General features: G+C 37.1%; 1 pseudogene; it reads right to left on the bottom strand.

Moving 5' to 3' along the window:
- Positions 1-724: 724 nt before the first annotated feature.
- Positions 725-2,472, bottom strand: LOC108462147 (aldehyde oxidase GLOX-like; annotated as a pseudogene).
- Positions 2,473-22,940: the final 20,468 nt, after the last annotated feature.

The raw sequence follows: 22,940 nt of genomic DNA, 5'->3' as shown, positions 1-22,940 counted from the left end.
ATGAAAAAAACTAATAATGAGAGAGTTTTATCTTTATTTAAATATCTGGTTTAACTCAAATTTGAATTTAATCCAAGTAATAGGAGTATAAAAAAAAACTATTATTTTCATGAGTCTAATCACAGATTTTATCACTAAGCTATATAACTTCCATGTGTTTTTATTTATTTATTATTATATGCCGAAATGAAAGATATTCCTCACTTCGACTGCTTTAGACATATAGACCACATACAAAGTTACAAAGAAACCCCATCATTATTGAGCCAAAATTTGCATGCCCGTGAACTTTAGAATCACAACAAGCCCCGTGATTACACAATTTCTAGAAAAAAAACCATCGTTTCTCTTTACTTGTCCGAATTCTCTCGTTTGTATCCATCTTCTGATCCAACACAACTTTGTAGTTTATACCTCTCTCTCCAACATCCACACATGAATGGCATATAAAAATGACATTAATTAACCCATTTTAATCGATCCCAATTGGCCCAAATAGATCTTGTATGTTACCGGGGAAAATCGGAGCTATGCAACACGACCAGGTGGATAATAAGAGGTAAATGACCAACCCCACCGTGTTCATTGATATTTGAGCTAAAAGTAACTTGTCAAAGCCATTGGGTATTTATCATAATTTGACCGTATATAATGAATAAAAGAACCGAACATATCTATGTCACATTTCGTAATAATAATAAGTATATAGACCAGCAAGGAATCAAACTAATCATTAACGACCATGCAAATTAGCAGAGCATTTGACTTTGGATATTTGAAAGAAATCAAAGATCTTTTTGTCTTCTTACTGCAACTGGACCCAAATTCCCATGCTGGGAATGTCTTGATGGACCACAAATAAAAGATAAAACCCTGCTGGCGCAAGATTACCCGATCTTGGCGTCCTTACCTCAATGTTATACCTTGATTTCTCCAAAGCTGTTATTTTGTCATTTCCAAGTACAATCAACCTTTGATTCATAGAGAACGAATGTGTATTGAAAGCTGGTGCCACCATTGTTATCCACACTAATTTTTCTTCTACTTTACCCTTAATCTCCATTTCAAGTGTTAGCGTTTTCCCGTGCTGATCCCCGACATTGAGTTTGGACCAACGATTGTTGGTCGCAAATTGTTGTATTTAGCCTCCAAATACGGTGGACAGAATGCCTCTAAACTTAGTTCAGTAGGGAATAGAACACTTGTAAAATTGTAATAAGTACGAGGATTGCTTCCACCAACTAAAACTCTGCCATCACGAAGTAATGCTGCTGTGGAGTGATACATCCGTGGAATCTTGGTCGGGGTATGTGTTTCGAAACGTGTTCCGATTTTGTTATCCGGTCGGTATAAAACCGGATTTAAAACCGGGTTCCGACCAAATTCCCAACCAGCTGACCCGGACCCGGCCCCGTTAATGAGCAAAACGTTGCCGTTTGGAAGCAATATCATGTCACCCATAACTCTAGCTAGTGGCATAGTATCGATGACCCATTTTGGGTTGGGGTCGGTAATTAAGATCCTGGCGCAAGTCTTCAAGGCTCCAATGAACTCACCTTGTGTGGCTTGGGAATAAGATCCTTTAGGAGCACCTCCACACACCAAAACTTCAGCTTGAATATCTGATGCTTTCAAGTTCTTCAATGGAAGCAAGACAGCCGAACCAGTGCTTGGATAGCTTCTAGGATCGCCACCTGGAATTGTCGGATACCTCTTGACAACTTTATTTTTCACGTAATCAAGCAAAATGGCTCGATTGTTAGCGAAAACAAATAAGTTTCCATCAATATTAAGGAAAACAAAAGGGTAAAGATTGTTCTCGACTTCTCGATCATTGGTTTCAAACAAGAAAGGCAAATCGAATGTGTTGGCCGCTATGTTTTTAGGAACAAACTCGTAGTTAAATTGCTTTCGACCGCCGACAATGATTTGTCTTCCATCTGGCAAGATATGGTTAGTCGAATACCATCTTCTGGCTGCCAACCCGTTATTTGATTCTTGCCAATCGCATGAACTGCACGGGCTAAAGACCCTCACTTTACGTTCACCGTCATTGAAGCCACCGGTTTGGACTAGATCACCATTGGGCGTGACGGCACCGGAAGAGCACCAGACGTCGGTTTGGACCAAAAGGGGCCTGAACTTATTCGATAAAACATCGTACTCAATTGAATGCGCCGTGCAATCCTGTTTGACAGCAGTGTCATTCAAGTCAAAACGGCATTTCCCTTCCGGTAGTGGCAGATTTGATGGCCCAAAATCAGTTCTATCAAAGACAACGACACGGTCATTGCTAAGGAGTTGCATGTGCATGGCGGAGATGCCGATGCTTTTTTGCAGGAGTTGCCACCTTTCGCCAGGTGCGGCGGAGGTGAGGATGCGATGACATGGGTGTGAGGTAAACAGGAGTTGAAACAATAAGACTGACGAAATAAATGTTAATGATGACATGTTTGATTGGGAGATACGTTTCTTTCCTAACGCTGTTTGTTCTGCCCTATTTATAAAATTAATCCCTCGAACATGTTTTACTAATAAATGTAATTTAATAAGATTAATCGCTTAAAGATTATGGTATGTGATTGCAATGCAATTTGTTAGAGATTATCATACGACTTCATTATGAAAATATTCAAATTTACTTATTTCAAATGGATGTGGACTTTAATTTGATTAATTGTATGCATTTATATATATATATATATATAAATTTATTTTCACGTGAGATATTCAAATTATTTATATATGTGATATGGAAATGTAAAATGATGTTTCTTGATGTTATTATAAGTGATTTATGAAAATTTAATCAAATTAAAATATTATGTATACAATTGTATAAAATTAAAGTTTATATATCATATTTTGCATTAAATCAAAATTTATGTCTAATTCAAAAGATAAAAGGAAATAAAATGAATTAATATATTTTTCAGTTTGTATAGATTAAATAAAATTAATCTTCATTTTTATCTTTTGGTGAACACATAATAAGATAAATTTAATATTTTTAGTTAATTTTATGAGAGGATTTTATTTCACTCTTTGATTTCTTTCTCAGCACATTCGCTTCCGAGTCTAAATACAAATCACTTAGGCATCATTTACTTTTGTATTAGTGCCCTGATTAATTGATTTAAAATACTATCATTTGAAAGGATAGATTATCTCGTTAGTCGCTTTAAATATGGGCTGTTTTTTTTTAGTCACTTTTAATTTTTTTTCTTTGGTTAATTTGGTCACTTTAAATAGAAATTGATCAAATTGGTCACTTCACCCTTAAATGGTAACATAATATTAACGGTAACGGTGTATTCCCATGTTAGTCAATTTAAAATTAGGGTAAATTATCTGTCAATTCGCCCGGCCCGATTGCTAGGTCCGAGCTACAGGTTGCTATATTCGTTGGCGGAGCAACTACAATCAATCAAACATCAATCAATCATTTATACATGCAATCTAACACTAAACACAATCAAATCATGATAAAGAATCAAATCTGAGTCTTAATTGAGCTTTCAAAAGCTCTTTTGCTAACCCAATTACTATAAAATAGTAATCAAGTCATCCATCACAAAGACAAAGGACCTGTGGTTACGTTTACTTTTCATCAATCATGTAATGTCGATGAGAGGATATCACTTACTCATATCTCGGACTATGAATTCCATTATTGTGAATAACGCTACCTACTGCAGAAGTTGTACACCCAATGCACTAGCTTTCGGTTCCTTATCTGTTCGAACTCAGGCTTTTGCTTGCATCAAAGTATACGAGTCACACATACATAGTCCATTATCCACTCAAGATTTAAGTAAACCACACTATAAACGTAACAAGTGAATAAATCCATAATCAAATTCAAAATTTATTCTTCTTGGGTCTAATCAAATTTATTGTTAGGTCAGTCAGTCACATCTATATCTCTATCTTCTGGGAGTCATCCACTCCGATGCTCAAGACAAAACATCTCTCCAATTAGACTTGATAGACGAAATGTTAGTCTTTCAATTGGTTCGCTTTTTTCTGATTAGACTAAGGACATGTTTAGGTTTGTCTACTAATACAAGTTGTCTTTTCGTATTACGATCCGACCACGTAATACCGCTTAGTATTAGTTTAAACATTAGGCAACCAATGAGCAACATTTTCTTTCATTTTGCTTTGCGTGCAAAAATCATATTAAGACAATCATACAAAGTATATTAATGTAATCAGTGAATTTGTTTTATTAACCAATTTGTTTGAAAAAATTACAAGTTTACAAACGAATATACTACATTTAGGGTACCAGATCCAACAATTATGAACAAATTCAACTTTCTTGATTTAGTCTAGTGAGGTCGAGAGTTAAATTGGACTAAATTGTCTAATTGGGTAAAATGGTGAGTGAGAGGTAAAATTGGACCAATTAGGAGTTTAAGCAATTTAAATATGTATTCTGAGAGTTAATTATCAACATGGATATCAATCAACCACTCTATTTCATCTTATTAATATTTTTTGTGATTTTGGTGTTTATTCAATTTAGTATTTTTAGATATAATTTAGCCCAATTCACCTCGTTTTATGAATTGTTGTAATATATCACTAAACTTCCTAATTGTATGCTTAATCATCTTAGCCATTAGCTTGCTAAACTTCCTAATTGTATGCTTAATCATTGTTCATTTACTATATCACTCAATCTCCTTTGGGTTCGATCCTTCGAATTCTCTAAGTGTTCCATTGTTCACTTACAAATATTACAACTGACCTGTTACACTTGTAGTCAAAGTAGCTTTTAAATCTCTATATTTTGTGCTAATTCTTTGCTTGACATATGTACATCATGCCGTAGTCATAATTCTATATCTTTTATTATAATCTATAATCTATAATAATAGTTATTATATTAATACTTATAAAATATATTATTCCATTATATAATAGTATATCAAATACTATAATAGTAGAGTGTTAATTATTATAATATATTATTGTTTATTATACTTGGTTGAAATATGCTCTAAGTCCCTATATATTCCGTACATCTAAAAGTTAGCCCTCCTACTATATTATATAATGTTATGTCATATCATATATTAATAGTTTATACATATGCATCGATGATTAAATATTATAATATCATGTAATACTATATCTTTTATTATAATCTATATTGTAATAATAGTTATATATAATATTAGTACGTTATATATTATTGTTTATTATTATGCTTGTTGAAATATTCTCTAAATCCTATACTTTTCATACATTTAAAAGTTAACCCTCTTTCCATTTTATATAATGCTATAACATATCATATAATATATTAATAGTTTATATATATACATCGATGATTAAACATTATAATCTCACGTAATACTATATCTCTTATTAAAATCTATATTATATTAGTAATATATGTATTAATATGTTTAATAACAGTTATATAATATATTATTATATTATCATTTAAGTTTAATTTTATAGATTTTAATAATTATAAATTTTATATATTTATGAGACATATATAATTATAGTATTAAAATATATTATATTAAATTAATGTTTTTAAAATTATTTCACTTTATAATTTAACATTGAAAAGTTATTATCAATAATTTTTCTATTAATAAAAATTTAATATAAATATGCAAGATTATGAATACATTTCAAAGAAAAATAAAAATTATCATTTATTTATATTTAAGTGATATCATAAAATTATATTTATTATTAATGTCTATCATGATTGTTCAGTTATAAAGTTGGACTTTTTCGGGTTTTGAGTTAGATTTATCTCAGGCTCAAGCCAGATTGGTCTTGGGTCTGTTACGGGTTCAAGCTTTCTTGAGCTTGGTTCTGTTGGGCTTAGATTTTCTTAGGCTCGGATATGTTATGGGCTTAGACTATCTCAGACTTAGATCGTTATGGGCTCGGATCAGCAGGAGTGGACTTTTGGGCTCGAGACTATTTTGCCAGCTCTAAACAAAGTGACAGTTTAAAAATTGGTATAATAACTAATTTATTTCTCAACTTTTTTATATTGTGTCAATTTAGTCATAACTAAAAAAAAGTTAATCTTTAACATTTCAAATAATCTCAAATTGATCCTAATTTTAACAAATAAAAAATATGTAAAAATACATAAATATTTGAAAAAATATAATTTTTTTTAAAAAAATCAATTTCAAAACATACTAATATTAAAATCATGAGACTAGCAACTTGCAAATATAAAATAGAGACAATCTGTTTTTGAGAAACATTTGCTAAAATCTTCTCCATTGAGCGGTGTAACACCCCTAACTCGTGACCGACGCCGGTGTCGGACACGAGGGGTTAACGAGACAAATCCTCTTAAAGTACCGACCAATTTGGCATTTCTGGACAGGCTGGAAAACTGCGTCACTGTCGCCTTAAAATCATATCTCGAGTTCCAAAACTCGGAAACTGGTTTCGTAAATTTTCCTGAATTTAGACTCATATATCCATCCATGGATTTATTTTTAGAATTTTGGTTGGGCCAATTGGTACAGTTTATTAGTTAAAGTCACCCATGTTACAGGGATCGACTGCTCTGACCTCCGCGCGTTACAACTTGAATATCTTTCTGTACAGGGCTTTAATACTGGTGCCGTTTGTTTCTAATGAAACTAGACTCAAAATGGAATCTGTACATATAAGGCATGACTCCTAATTCTTTCTGGATAATTTATGGTAAATTTTCAAAGTCACGACAGGGGACCCAGAAATCGTTCTGGCCCTGTCTCACGAGAACTTTAATATCTCCCAGTATACTGCTCATATGGTCGTTTCGTTTTGTCCATATAAAATAGATTCATCAAGGATCAGTTCCATAATTTACTCACTATTTAATTCTACTTATATTATTTTTAGTGATTTTTCAATCTCATCTCACTGCTGCTGTCCGCAACAGTTACTGCAGTAGACTATGCCAATTTCATGAATTTTTCCTTGGCCTTAATCATCCATCATACATGACACAAATTATGGTCACCTTAACAAAATTTGAGTTTCTAAGACTCGTGGCTATAGGTTCTAGCATCCCACTCGACGACCACATAGGCCATTTTCACATGGCTTAAAGTTTACAACCCACAATTCGACAAAATATAATAGCCTATACATGCCAAATGTTCTTCAACAACAAAAAAAAGTAATACCACAAGATTTCAGCCGGTGTGATGACTTCAACGACGGTTCCGAGCACACAACAGTACGAGTCCCAGTGACCTAAAATGGGTGACAAGAAAACACTGAGTGAGTTTACAACTCAGTAAGTCATAAGCATTTATCAATCCACTAATAAAGTCACTACAACATGTACAGCAAACGAGGCTAGGTACTCATCCATATCGAATCTATACCATAATACCTCGGACCTTTCGGTCCAATCTCGTACCAAGTCATACATCCACATTTCATAATCTACACAACAAGATAATCGAAGTATTTTTCACACATTAACTCATTTTCCAGCACAACCATACAATTTCAATCATCACATAGATTTAAGGCTTACCAATTCAACCCCAAGCATGGACGTATTTTCTATTCATCATGAGCTCGAGGTACTTACCCGATCCGCTGTCCGTGATCAACTCGATAATATCGCACACTCAGTGCCAATAGTGATGCAAAAGCATATAATAAGTCCGCACACTTAGTGCTATATAATCAGCTCGCACACATAGTGCTATATAATCAAATTCGCACACTTAGTGCTGTACAAATTTTAAATCCGACACTTAGTGCCAATCTTGTCACCGTGTCCATTTATGCCCGCACACTTAGTGCCAAGACCAATACGTTATGCATTTTACTACCTTTATACATTCAACAATGGCATCATTCCATACACATACATTTCCACTTACACATCAATTCATTAAACACAATTGCATATATATATTATGATCATTTAAATCAATGCCAAATATATGCTTTATGACTTACCTTATATTGGATGAAACGATTTCCAATCGACTACTCGATTATCTTTCCTTTGCCTTTGCTTGATTCTCCACCTCTAGCTTCTTGGGCTAAATTTAACAAATAAATTGGTTTTATCATTTGAGCATCGGAAGAGGAATTCAAGATGCCTAGCCAATATATAAATATCTACTCATTAGGCATCAAAGTCGCATATGTACAAAATCATGAATCGAACTCAACACCTTAGTTAGTATTCCTCTTAGCGAATTTTCTAAGCCAAGAATAGGCATCAATATGCTTGCCTCTAACCGAATGCATGCACACCAATTTCCCTCATGTGGCCGAATATGCATGCCCATGTTGAGGCCGATTATGCACTTAATACCACACAAAACAGCATGCATTTTACTAACTAACGATTACATATTGTAGCTCAATACACATCTCTCATGTACTACATAACCGAAAACATCATCCCAAGCAAATATATACCTTGAAATAGTATATATGTCATACCAATTCATCATGTGCAAACACATATTCAAAGCTCAAATCTTACCTACCATGCAACATGCATGAATCATACTTGTGGATATACCATGACCGAATACATCACAACACCATCATTTTGGTCATGATTAAGCAAAGAACTTAATGTCTCACTCAAAATACTAAAAAGAAAGTCCAAGAGCCATCAATCCCCCATCACATACACCATTAACAAGCTTCATATTTAACATGCAATGGCATTAACACAAAATCCACCTTGGCCAAATACCATTTCCATGGCATAACAAGGATTTGAACCATGGCTAACATGCACATCAAGTTAGCAACCAAAACAAGCATGAATCTCATGACACAACCTCAAACATACCTTAATCTTGATGCAAGTATAGCCAAATCTCCTTCTAGTTCTCTTCTAAACCAAGCATGAAGCAAAAATCCTCCCTTTTTCCTTAGTATTTTCGGCCAAAGAAGAGAAAAATGGATGAACAAAATTTTTCTTTTCTCTTCCACAATGCACGGCAAGGGGGGTTTCACTCACACACACACATTTTTTTTTCTTTCTTTATTACCCATACTCATTTGTTTATTGTTTCTCCCTAGTGCACCAACAAAACATGTTTCATGACATGTTTAGCCCATGATTCCTTGTCATGGCCGCCACTTCATGTTAGGGGAAATTTGACATGCAAATCCTTTATTTTTGCATGCATTATCAACTAGTCATCCCACATTTCCCATCATACTTTCAATGTTTACTACTAGGCCCTTTCTAGTGAAATTCACATTTATAACTCTAAATCGAAACATCAAAATGTCACACATGAATTAACACATATTATAGGCATCAAAATAAATTATAAATTATTTTTATGCCTCGCTTTTGTGGTCCCGAAACCACATCCCGACTAGGGTCAATTTTGGGATGTCACAACTCTCCCCACTTAAGAAATTTTCGTCCCGAAAATCTTACCCAAATAGGCTCGGTATCGCTCTTTCATAGCGTCCTCAAGTTCCCAAGTGGCTTCTTCAATTCCGTGTTTATGCCACAACACCTTCACTAACGGGATTTTCTTATTGCGTAACTCTTTTACTTCACGCATCATAATGCGAACCGGTTCCTCTTCATAGCTCAAATTAGGTGAATCTCAATCTCGGATGGAGCAATTACGCGCGATGGATCGACCTATATCGTCAAGCATCGAGACATGAAAACGTTGTGAATCCTTTCGAGCTTAGGGGCAAAATTAATCGATATGCGATCGCCCAACTCGTTCGGATACTTCATATGGCCCGATAAACCTCGGACTCAATTTGCCCTTACGACCAAATCTAAGCACCTTCTTCCAAGGTGAAACTTTGAGAAAGACCTTGTCTCCAACCCGATATTCAATATCTTTTCTTTTCAAATCCGCATACGACTTTTGGCGATCCGGCGACTTTCAAACTTTCACGAATTACTCGAACTTTTGCTCGGCATCCTTAACCAAATCAACCTCAAGAATTTACCTTCACTAAGTTCACCAGAATAATGGGGTACGGCATTTACGATCGTATAAAGCCTCGTAAGGCGCCATCTTAATGCTTGATTGAAAGCTATTGTTGTAGGCGAATTCAATCAAAGGTAAATACCGTTCCCATGAACCACTAAACTCAAGGATGCAACATCTCAACATATCCTCGAGTATTTGAATTATCCGTTCGGATTGACCATCGGTTTGGGGATGAAAAGCGGTGCTAAAATGCAGCTTGGTACCCAAAGCATCTTGCAATTTCTTCCAAAATCGCGACGTGAATCTTGGGTCTCTATCCGACACGATAGAAATAGGCACCCCGTGTAATCTCACAATCTGAGAAACGTACAATTCCGCTAATTTGTCCATTGAAAAATCCGTACGTACGGGATAAAGTGAGCCGACTTAGTTAGTCTATCGACAACGACCCAAATCGCATCCTTCTTACTCACTGACAATGGCAGTCCGGATACAAAGTCCATTGTGACTCGATCCCATTTCCATTCGGGTATCATGATCGGTCAAGTAATCCCGATGGCACTTGATGTTCCGCTTTCACTTGTTGACATATCAGACACCTTGAAACAAATTTAGAAATGTCTCGTTTCATACCGGGCCACCAAAATTGGCGTTTCAGGTCATTGTACATTTTAGTACTACCCGGGTGGATTGACATTCGACTACAATGGGCTTCATTTAGAATTATCGAAATAAGTTCCGAATTCTTTGGAACACACAGACGACTTCTAAACCTTAAACAATCGTCATCATCAATTTGAAACTCGATTCCTTGCTCGTAACACACTCACCCGCTTTTGCAAGCAACTCCTCATCAACTTTCGAGCTTCCCGAATTTGATGAGCCAACAATGGTTTGGCCTTCAATTCGCTACTAACACATTGTCGGGTAGAATAGACAAGTGTACATTCATCGTCAGAAAAGCAAACAAAGGATTTCGACTTAAGGCATCCGCAACCACATTGGCCTTTCCGGGTGATAATCAATAACGAGTTCATAATCTTTTAACAACTCGAGCCATCGTCTTTGTCGCAGATTTAAGTCTCTTTGAGTCATCAAATATTTGAGACTTTTGTGATCCGAATACATGGCACTTCTCACCAAATAAGTAATGTCGCCATATCTTTAAGGCGAATACGATGGCGACCAATTCGAGATCATGGGTCGGATAATTTTTCTCATGTGGCTTTAATTGTCTCGACGATAGGCCACAACTCGCCTTTCTTGCATCAATACGCAACCCAACCCAAGTAGGGATGCGTCACTATAAATGACAAACTCTTTGCCCGATTCGGTTGCACTAGAATTGGGGCTTCACCAAATAAGCTTTCAGTTGATCGAAACTTTTCGACATTTCTCCGTCCATTCAACTTAACATCCTTTTGGAGTAGCCGTCATTGGCGTGGCTATCGTCGAGAAACCTTTACAAATCGTCGGTAATAACCGCAAGCCCCAAAAGCTCCTAACTTCGGTAACATTCCTTGGTGGTTTCCAATCGACTATGGCGAAATTTTGTTCGGGTCCACCGACACCGATCGGACACCACGTGCCCCAAAAGCTAACCTCTTTCAACCAAAATTCACATTTATCGAACTTTGCGTATAATCGCTTATCTCGTAAGATTTGCAACACTAGCCTCGGTGTTCAAGATGCTCGGTTTCATCTCTCGAATAGACCAAAATGTCATCGATAAATACAACTACGAACCGATCCAAGTATGGCCTGAAAATTCTATTCATTAAATCCATAAACACCGCAGGGCATTAGTGAGCCCAAACGGCATCACCAAGAATTCGTAGTGACCATACCTCGTTCTAAAAGCGGTTTTGGGTATGTCCGATTCTCGGACCCTCAACCGATAGTACCCGACCTCAAATCTATCTTTGAAAACACCGAGGCTCCCTTTAATTGATCAAACAAATCGTCAATTCGTGGCAATGGATATTTATTCTTTATCGTCACTTTATTGAGTTGACGATAGTCGATGCACAACCTCATGGTTCCGTCCTTCTTCTTCACAAACAATACAAAGCGCCCATGGAGAAAAACTCGATTGAGCGAAACCTCTATCCGTCAATTCTTGCAATTGAACCTTCAATTCCTTTAATTCCGTTAATGCCATACGATACGGGGCTATTGAAATCGGCGTAGTACCGGTACAACTTCGATGCGAATTCCACTTCTCGAACCGGTGGCAATCCGGAACTCCTCGGAAAAACATCTGAATACTCACAAACCACTGGTACCGATTCGAGTTTCCTTTCCGTCTCTTTACTCCCAAACACATACGCAAGGTATGTTTCACACCCTTTTCACATATCTTCGAGCGGTCATAGAAGATATTATTGTCGCACTCCCTTTAAATCAAGAGACTCGACTCGGACTACCTCATTATTTGCACTCCTCAAATTAATGGTTTTCCTTTGCGATCCACCAACGCATCATGTACGGTCACCAATCCATACCAAGAATAACATCGAATTCATGAAATGGTAGAAGCATCGATCGGCGGAAAAGCAGATTCTCGAATTATTAGGGGCATCTCTTGCACACTTTATCAACAAGCACGTATTGACCCAAAGGGTTTGACACTGAATTACGAACTCGAGAGACTCAACAGTAGAGTCTTCTTGGATGCTAAGGTTTCACATACATATGAGTGAGTAGAGCCGGGTCAATCAATGCAATCACAATAGTATCAAAGAGAGTAAAAGTACCGGTGATAACGTCGGGGAGGATGCCTCCTCTCGTATGCTGGATGGCATATGCTCTAGCAGAGCACGGGTCTCGGATCGGACGGCCAGACAGAGGCTCCTCTCGATTACCACCCCTACCTCCAGAGATTCTGGGGCCTACCTCCACCGTCGTTCCACTAGGTCTTGCACCTTGCGCCTTATTCCTCTCATCTAGCTCTGCAATCTCTAATGAAGTGGTCCTTCAACCGCATCCATAACAGCCCTATTAATGACTTACCCCAACATTCACCTAGGTGTCGTCTTCCACATTGGGGGCATTCGGTCTCTCTTGACGATTATTGCCCACACTAGCTATCAAGTAGCTCGGAGTCCGTCAATGGTCGGGCTCTAATGGAAATTCCCGATGCGTCCTCGACTTCATCGGTGTCCTCCCCGAACCTCTTTACAGCAGAGAACGGAGCTTTACTCACGATCTTTTACGGTAATCTCTTGCTTCAAATTCAGCCTTCTTCTTCTCCTCCCAAGTTCTTCCGCCTTGCAGTGCTCGTTCGACTAGTGTCACGAACTCCTTTATCTCCAAAATTCCCACTAGTAACTTTAACTCTTCATTCAATCCTTCTTCAAATCTTTTGCACATCGCAACCTCATCAGCCACACACTCCCGAGCATACCGACTAAGTCTTACGAACTCATGTTCAGATTCGAGATCTGATCATCCGCCTTGCTTGAGTTCCAAGAATTCCTTACGCTTCGATCGATGAACTGTTGACTAATGTATTTCTTTCAAATTGGATTGGAAGAAATCCCAAGTAACCTGCTTCATTTGGGACTATGGAAATTAAAGTCCTCCACCAATAGTAAGTCGAGTCTCATAACAAGGATATAGCACACTTAAGACATTCGTCGGTGTGCATGACGATCATCTAACACTCTAATGGTGTTATCGAGCGAACTCGGCCTTTTCGGCATCATCGGTAACTATGGCCTTGAACTCCTCGCCCCACGCTTCCTAATCAAGTCCACGGTGGTTTACTCAGCCTCACAGGATCAAGAATCGGAGGCATTATGAGTCTTGGGGTGGAGTATTTAAATTCGGAATGGTTGGACAGCCGGGTTGGTTCGGGCATATTATGCGACCCACTCATTCATCATAGTGAAGAAGGCTTGTTTCGCCCTTCATTTTGATTATTCGCGGATGACCGAGGCTCAACAGCGGTGTCCCTTGCGCAGAGCAGCCGCTACACTTTCAACGTCATCCGCCAAGGGTCTCTCTACCCGGGTTCCATCGCTAATCAAAACAAAAATTTCAACCGTCAAGTCATCACATTATTAAGCACTATCAATTTGGCATGTATAGCTAGACTCACACGCTATGGTAGTCCTAGAACCGACTAAACCATAGCTCTGATACCAATAAAATTGTAACACCCTAACTCGTGACCGACGCCGTGTCGGACACGAGGGGTTAACGAGACAAATCCTCTTAAAGTACCGACCAATTTGGCATTTCTGGACAGGCTGGAAAATTGCGTCACCGTCGCCTTAAAAATCATATCTCGAGTTCCAAAACTCGGAAACTGGTTTCGTAAATTTTCCTGAATTTAGACTCATATATCCATCCATGGATTTATTTTTAGAATTTTGGTTGGGCCAATTGGTACAGTTTATTAGTTAAAGTCACCCATGTTACAGGGATCGACTGCTCTGACCTCCGCGCGTTACAACTTGAATATCTTTCTGTACAGGGCTTTAATACTGGTGCCGTTTGTTTCTAATGAAACTAGACTCAAAATGGAATCTGTACATATAAGGCATGACTCCTAATTCTTTCTGGATAATTTATGGTAAATTTTCAAAGTCACGACAGGGGACCCAGAAATCGTTCTGGCCCTGTCTCACGAGAACTTTAATATCTCCCAGTATACTGCTCATATGGTCGTTTCGTTTTGTCCATATAAAAATAGATTCATCAAGGATCAGTTCCATAATTTACTCACTATTTAATTCTACTTATACTATTTTTAGTGATTTTTCAATCTCATCTCACTGCTGCTGTCCGCAACAGTTACTGCAGTAGACTATGCCAATTTCATGAATTTTTCCTTGGCCTTAATCATCCATCATACATGACACAAATTATGGTCACCTTAACAAAATTTGAGTTTCTAAGACTCGTGGCTATAGGTTCTAGCATCCCACTCGACGACCACATAGGCCATTTTCACATGGCTTAAAGTTTACAACCCACAATTCGACAAAATATAATAGCCTATACATGCCAAATGTTCTTCAACAACAAAAAAAAGTAATACCACAAGATTTCAGCCGGTGTGATGACTTCAACGACGGTTCCGAGCACACAACAGTACGAGTCCCAGTGACCTAAAATGGGTGACAAGAAAACACTGAGTGAGTTTACAACTCAGTAAGTCATAAGCATTTATCAATCCACTAATAAAGTCACTACAACATGTACAAAGAAGCGAGGCTAGGTACTCATCCATATCGAATCTATACCATAATACCTCGGACCTTTCGGTCCAATCTCGTACCAAGTCATACATCCACATTTCATAATCTACACAACAAGATAATCGAAGTATTTTTCACACATTAACTCATTTTCCAGCACAACCATACAATTTCAATCATCACATAGATTTAAGGCTTACCAATTCAACCCCAAGCATGGACGTATTTTCTATTCATCATGAGCTCGAGGTACTTACCCGATCCGCTGTCCGTGATCAACTCGATAATATCGCACACTCAGTGCCAATAGTGATGCAAAAGCATATAATAAGTCCGCACACTTAGTGCTATATAATCAGCTCGCACACATAGTGCTATATAATCAAATTCGCACACTTAGTGCTGTACAAATTTTAAATCCGCACACTTAGTGCCAATCTTGTCACCGTGTCCATTTATGCCCGCACACTTAGTGCCAAGACCAATACGTTATGCATTTTACTACCTTTATACATTCAACAATGGCATCATTCCATACACATACATTTCCACTTACACATCAATTCATTAAACACAATTGCATATATATATTATGATCATTTAAATCAATGCCAAATATATGCTTTATGACTTACCTTATATTGGATGAAACGATTTCCAATCGACTACTCGATTATCTTTCCTTTGCCTTTGCTTGATTCTCCACCTCTAGCTTCTTGGGCTAAATTTAACAAATAAATTGGTTTTATCATTTGAGCATCGGAAGAGGAATTCAAGATGCCTAGCCAATATATAAATATCTACTCATTAGGCATCAAAGTCGCATATGTACAAAATCATGAATCGAACTCAACACCTTAGTTAGTATTCCTCTTAGCGAATTTTCTAAGCCAAGAATAGGCATCAATATGCTTGCCTCTAACCGAATGCATGCACACCAATTTCCCCTCATGTGGCGAATATGCATGCCCATGTTGAGGCCGATTATGCACTTAATACCACACAAAACAGCATGCATTTTACTAACTAACGATTACATATTGTAGCTCAATACACATCTCTCATGTACTACATAACCGAAAACATCATCCCAAGCAAATATATACCTTGAAATAGTATATATGTCATACCAATTCATCATGTGCAAACACATATTCAAAGCTCAAATCTTACCTACCATGCAACATGCATGAATCATACTTGTGGATATACCATGACCGAATACATCACAACACCATCATTTTGGTCATGATTAAGCAAAGAACTTAATGTCTCACTCAAAAATACTAAAAAGAAAGTCCAAGAGCCATCAATCCCCATCACATACACCATTAACAAGCTTCATATTTAACATGCAATGGCATTAACACAAAATCCACCTTGGCCAAATACCATTTCCATGGCATAACAAGGATTTGAACCATGGCTAACATGCACATCAAGTTAGCAACCAAAACAAGCATGAATCTCATGACACAACCTCAAACATACCTTAATCTTGATGCAAGTATAGCCAAATCTCCTTCTAGTTCTCTTCTAAACCAAGCATGAAGCAAAAATCCTCCCTTTTTCCTTAGTATTTTCGGCCAAAGAAGAGAAAATGGATGAACAAAATTTTTCTTTTCTCTTCCACAATGCACGGCAAGGGGGGTTTCACTCACACACACACATTTTTTTTTTCTTTCTTTATTACCCATACTCATTTGTTTATTGTTTCTCCCTAGTGCACCAACAAAACATGTTTCATGACATGTTTAGCCCATGATTCCTTGTCATGGCCGGCCACTTCATGTTAGGGGAAATTTGACATGCAAATCCTTTATTTTTGCATGCATTATCAACTAGTCATCCCACATTTCCCCATCATACTTTCAATGTTTACTACTAGGCCCTTTCTAGTGAAATTCACATTTATAACTCTAAATCGAAACATCAAAATGTCACACATGAATTAACACATATTATAGGCATCAAAATAAATTATAAATTATTTTTATGCCTCAGTTTTGTGGTCCCGAAACCACATCCCGACTAGGGTCAATTTTGGGATGTCACAAGCGGACCATTAATCTACGAGGAGATGTATCTTCCCCACTAGGGGCGAATCTAGGGATGGTTTTAGGCATAAAAAATTTAAATTAGTAAAAGTAAAATTATACTTTAGTTTTCAAAAAATAATAAAATTTTGATTTAATTCTTTAAAAATTACATTTTTATTATCGTAAAAATTACAATTTAATTTTGACCTTGTAAAAATTGAATGTTGATAATGATAATGTATCGCAAAGAAAAAGAAATAAAATAGAACACACAAAATTTTACGTAGAAACCCTCTCGGGAAAAAACCACCGGAAGAGAAGAAGAAAATTCACTATGTCAAATTCGAATTATACAAGAGTAGAGACGGTTATATCTATTTATAGGTTTAAAAACCTTATTCTAATCAAAGTCAAATAAAAATAATGCAATAAAATTAAAACATCTTATTTTAATTAACCTTAAATAGAATAAGTAAACTTCTATATAGATTTTACATGTGCAGCTTGTACCATGCTAAAATCAGACTAACGCATGCATGTAAAAGCCATTCTCACCTCTATATTCATTAACGAATGAACTCACATATTTAATATAAGAGAGAGACTTGAGTACTTAATAGATACTAACAGATTAACAGTAACTTACTAACAGCCTAACTAATCTAATTGCTAACTCTTAACTCTATCATGCCTCGAGCTCGTCGAACTCCTCTCCTTATTTACAGTTCCATTGACTAAAACCCGAAGCTGACTTGTAAACTTGTTGAATTGACTTGCTGATAAAGGTTTGGTTAATATATTTGCAACCTGTTCTTGCCCTGGAACATGTCCAACCTGAAACAGTCATTGTGCCACTTTCTCTTATACAAAGAAGAGATCCAATTCAACGTGTTTAAACTTTGAGTGTAGAACTGGATTCCCTGCAACAGCCACAACAGCTGAGCTGTCACACTATACAAGAGCCTTGCCTCGAGGAGTAACACTTAGCTCAGCTAACAAAGACTGAATCCAGACCATCTCAGTAACGACATGAGCGAGACTTCTATATTCAGCCTCTGCAGATGAGCGAGAGACCACCTGCTGTTTCCTCGAGCTCCAAGACATTGGATTTCCTCCAAGAAACACACAGTAGCCAGACGTGGACCTCCGATCATCTACATCAGACCTCTAACTAGCATCTGAAAAACCCTCGAGCATGAGTTTTGAAGTCTTTGTAAAAGTAAGACCATGATCCAGCGTACCATGCAAGTAGCGCAGTATCCTTTTTATAGCTTTAAAGTGTGTATCCATTGGTTGATGCATAAATTGGAAAACTTTGTTCACACTATACGTTATGTCTGGTCGTGTAATGACTACATACTGCAACGGCCCTACTAAGCTTCTATAGAGATGAGCATCGGCAACAGGAGTACCCGCATGAGCTGATAATTGAAACGTTGTTACCATAGGTGTTGGTGCAGATTTTGACTTATCCATAGAAGCCTTTCGCAAAAGGTCACAAATGTATTTCCTTTGGTTAAGAGAAACCTCAGTGGACGTATACTGAACCTCTATACCAAGGAAATAATTTAGTCTACCGAGATCTTTCAACGAAAATTGAGCATCAAGCCGTCGAACGAACCAATCAATGGTTTTAGAGTTGTTCCCAGTTACTATAATATCGTCGACGTATACTAGAACATACAATAGTTGTGCCCTTGAACGATGGAAAAAAAGAGAGCTGTCGGCCTTGGAAGCAACAAAGTCGGTGGCTAACAAAAATTCCTTCAATTTATGAAACCAGGCCCTAGAGGACTTTTCTTAAACGACACACTAGCTGCTGTCCCTCGTGCCCTTGCTGCTCAAACCCCAAGGGCTGCACCATATAAATTTCCTCTTGGAGATCTCCATTAAGGAAGGCATTATTAATGTCTACCTGCCTAAGAGACCATCCTATTGAGACTGCAAGAGCCAATACAACCCGAATGGTGGTTGGTTTGACAACCGGGCTGAAAGTTTCCTGAAAATCCACCCCCGCTTGTTAGAGATAGCCTTTGACCACTAGATGACCTTTATATCGTACAATTGACCCATCAGCATTATGTTTGAGCTTAAAAATCCACTTGCACCCCACTGCCTTCCTTCCTGTAGGTAGAGGCATAAGATCCCAAGTATGGTTAGCAAGCAATGCAGTATACTCAGTATGAGCAGTTGCAGATTAGGCTAGATGTTGAAGAGCTGCTGTAATAGAAGTCGGTTCCTCATCTCCCAAAACAGAAGTGAATAATTTGGGCTTGAATATCCTACTTTTAGACCTTGTCTGCATTGGATGGGCATTGAGAAGAGGCATAGACTGTATAGGAGAGGCAGATGAATGAGCTGTTTCAGACGGTGTATGTAAACATTATACACCTGATGAGTGAGTAGGAACCTCCATGGCTGACAAAGACTGCCCATTATTATTTTCATGAGGAGATATTGTTGGAGGTATAGGAGAAGATATATCAGAAACAGAAACAGAAATAGTTTCAGCCTGCACCATTGGAAAATGCGACTGACAACGAGCTGACTTTTCTAATTGTGATAAGGATTCGAGGGAAAACCTTCTTTGAAAGGGAAACCATGATTCATCAAAAGTGACATGCCTGGAGACAAAAACTTGACCACTGCTGTCGAGACATTTATAACCCTTCTGATTCATCCCAATGCCAAGAAACACACATTGAGTAGACCGAAACAGCAACTTATGTTGATGGTAAGGTCTCAAGCATGGATAACATGCACAACCCAAAACTCTAAGATATAAGTAGGATGATTTGACTTGATACAATACCTCATAAGGACTCTATTTCTGTAAAATAGGCGTTGGTAGTCTATTAATTAGATGAACACCATGGGCAAAGGCATAGTACCAGAAGTCCAAGGGTAAACCAGCCTGTGCCATAAGAGTCAACCCTATGTCCACAACTTGCTTATACTTCCTTTCAGCCACCCTATTCTGCTCGGAAGTGTGAGGACAAGTGATTTGATGTTGAATTCCAAGACAAGCAAGTTCTCTGGAGAGTGATCGATACTTCCCACCCTAGTCAGATTGAAGAATCTTGATGGTACGGCCAAACTGAACATACACCATTTGTTTGAACTGAAGAAAACATTGCAAGGCTTCAGCCTTGGACTTAAAAAAGTAAATCCATGTATAGCGACTGTGCATATCGACAAAAGTAACATAGTAAAGAAAGCCATTCGATTTTACATGAGAAGGATCCCAAACATCGGATGCTACTAATTCAAATGGTGTAGAATACACAGTTTTAGATGGGCTGAAAGGTAGCATATGTGCCTTGCCTATTTGGAATACACAGTTGTAGAATACACAGTTGTAGAATACACAGTTTTACATTGTTGTAGAATACACAGTTGTAGAATACACAGTTGTAGAATACACAGTTTTACATTGTTGTTATTGAAAGGAATGTTACAATTACGTAAAGCAACACCAAGAACATTGGAACACGGGTGTCCAAGCCTCCTGTGCCATAACTCTGTGGGGAAAGAATGTTGTACAGTACATAAGTAAGCTGAGACAGATTGAGAAGAGGCACCAGTAGCACGACGAGGTGGTTTAAAAACATCGAACCGATAAAGACCCTCATGCATGTGGCCCACCAGAAGAGTGTTCCTTGTCTGTATATCCTTCACAAAGCACATGAAAGGATGAAATTCAAAATATACTGCATTATCTCTAGCAAATTGACCAACTGACATCAAATTTTTGCAGATAGTAGGTACATGGAGAACATTTTGCAGATGTAAAGGTCAAGAACCAGCCACCATACGAGTTGTACCTACATTAGCAATCGGAACAGAAACACCATTACCCATAAAGACATGGTTCGTACCTGTATAAGGAGCAACATTTGAGAGTGAAGTCACATCTAGAGTTACATGATTTGTCGCACCAGGATCCGATACCAAACTTGATCAGAAGTTCGAGGAGATGGATGAGAGAATGATGATGTAGTGGATGGACAACACTGGCTACACCTGTGAGAACACGTGGGCACAAAGGAAATGCCATTGCAATACCCCCTACCCGTATTCATTGCCGGAATAGGGTACGAGGTATTATCGGAGTTTACGATTTTTTTTATATTCAATATAGCCCCTTTATAAATATCTAACCTTCCCTGCAATAGTAAATCGAGACCAATCCACATCAACCAAACCAATTCAACATATTTTCAAGATAAATTCATGCATATTTATAAGATAACGTCATCACATACCCAAAACTAGGTTTGTTAACCATACTAATGGCTAACGTTACATTCATTTCACGTTAACATTTACTTTATTAGCTTATACATGCCATTGATTTCCAAAATAAAGTTTCTTTATATACCGAAATCCTGAGGTTGATAGTGTGATGTGTCTCCGACCAAATCCGACCTCTGAGCTCTTAACACTACAAAACAGGGGAAAATGAAACAGGGTAAGCACTTTGTGCTTAGTAAGCTCATGTAACAAGAATTATACTTACCTAATATTTTCAATACAATACAATAAACATTCCTATATCCATTCAATGCATTATTACCCTAACATGCACAAACTCAACATTCAAGTTAGTACAATAATTTTCATGTACCAATAATATATACTATGATTGATGAGCTCATCAATACCATGATTTCCATTTCCTTGTTATTTTTTTCATATTTATCCCGTTGAACTTCTCAGAATTTCGATAGATTTTTAAAGGTACACTTTTAGTGTACATTTTCGGGTCCGTCAATTCATATTCATGTGCGCACATTTCCATTTTAGAGAGCACACTCCATGAACCTCATCCTTACAATGGATTACCACCGAGCTAAATCCTTGTAATATAAACTCATAGAGTATTGTCGGGATTACCACCAAAGCTAAATCCTCAGAACGACAATTACTCTAATGAGCTTGGATCTGAATTACCAGTCCAGGCTAAATTCAAACCCTAATTTGGATTACCCATCCGAGCTAAATCCATTTTCCACATATTCTTCGGGAGGGCTATATCAGGATAAGATCACCAGTCCGGGCTAGATTCTTTTTACCATCAATTCCTTTTCAGAGATCCATCAAAATTTCCTTTCATTCAACCGAGATTTCTTCCCCTTTTTATCAAATATATCAATGTTTCATAAATTTTCATACAATGAACTTTCAAATGATATTCACATCAATAACATACATTTCAAGCATTTAAGAATATAATTCAAGTTACATGAACTTACCTTGATACTTGTTCGTGTACAAAAATCTACTAATCCTGAACTTTTTCCTTTCCTCGATCTAGCTTCGTATTTGAATCTTCTAGATCTAAATAATAAATTTAATTATCAATATAATACATTTCATGTTCATATGCAGCAATTTCTATAATTTCATTATTATTATTTATAGTTTATTCAAAGCTGTCTATTTGAGTCATAGTCACTAAATTATTTATAACTCGAGATATGGAACTCCAAGTTAAGATCCGTTAATTTTCCTTAAAACTAAACTCATATATATTCTTAACATAAAATTTTTAGAATTTTTGGTTTAGCCAATAAGAAAATTTTATTCTTTAAAGTCACCCCTATTCTACTGTCTGATAGTTCTGACTCTTCTTCACTAAAAATTGATTATCTCTTTATAAAAAATTCGGATAATGTTCCCATTTATTTCTATTGAAAATAGACTCATTAAGGATTCTATTAATATAAATTTAAGCTCTAATTATTTTT

Source organism: Gossypium arboreum, chromosome 3 (assembly GCF_025698485.1).
Source record: "Gossypium arboreum isolate Shixiya-1 chromosome 3, ASM2569848v2, whole genome shotgun sequence".
Taxonomy (NCBI): Eukaryota; Viridiplantae; Streptophyta; class Magnoliopsida; order Malvales; family Malvaceae; genus Gossypium; species Gossypium arboreum.
The sequence above is the reverse complement of the archived record's forward strand: the minus strand, read 5'-3'. Positions and strand labels throughout refer to the sequence as shown.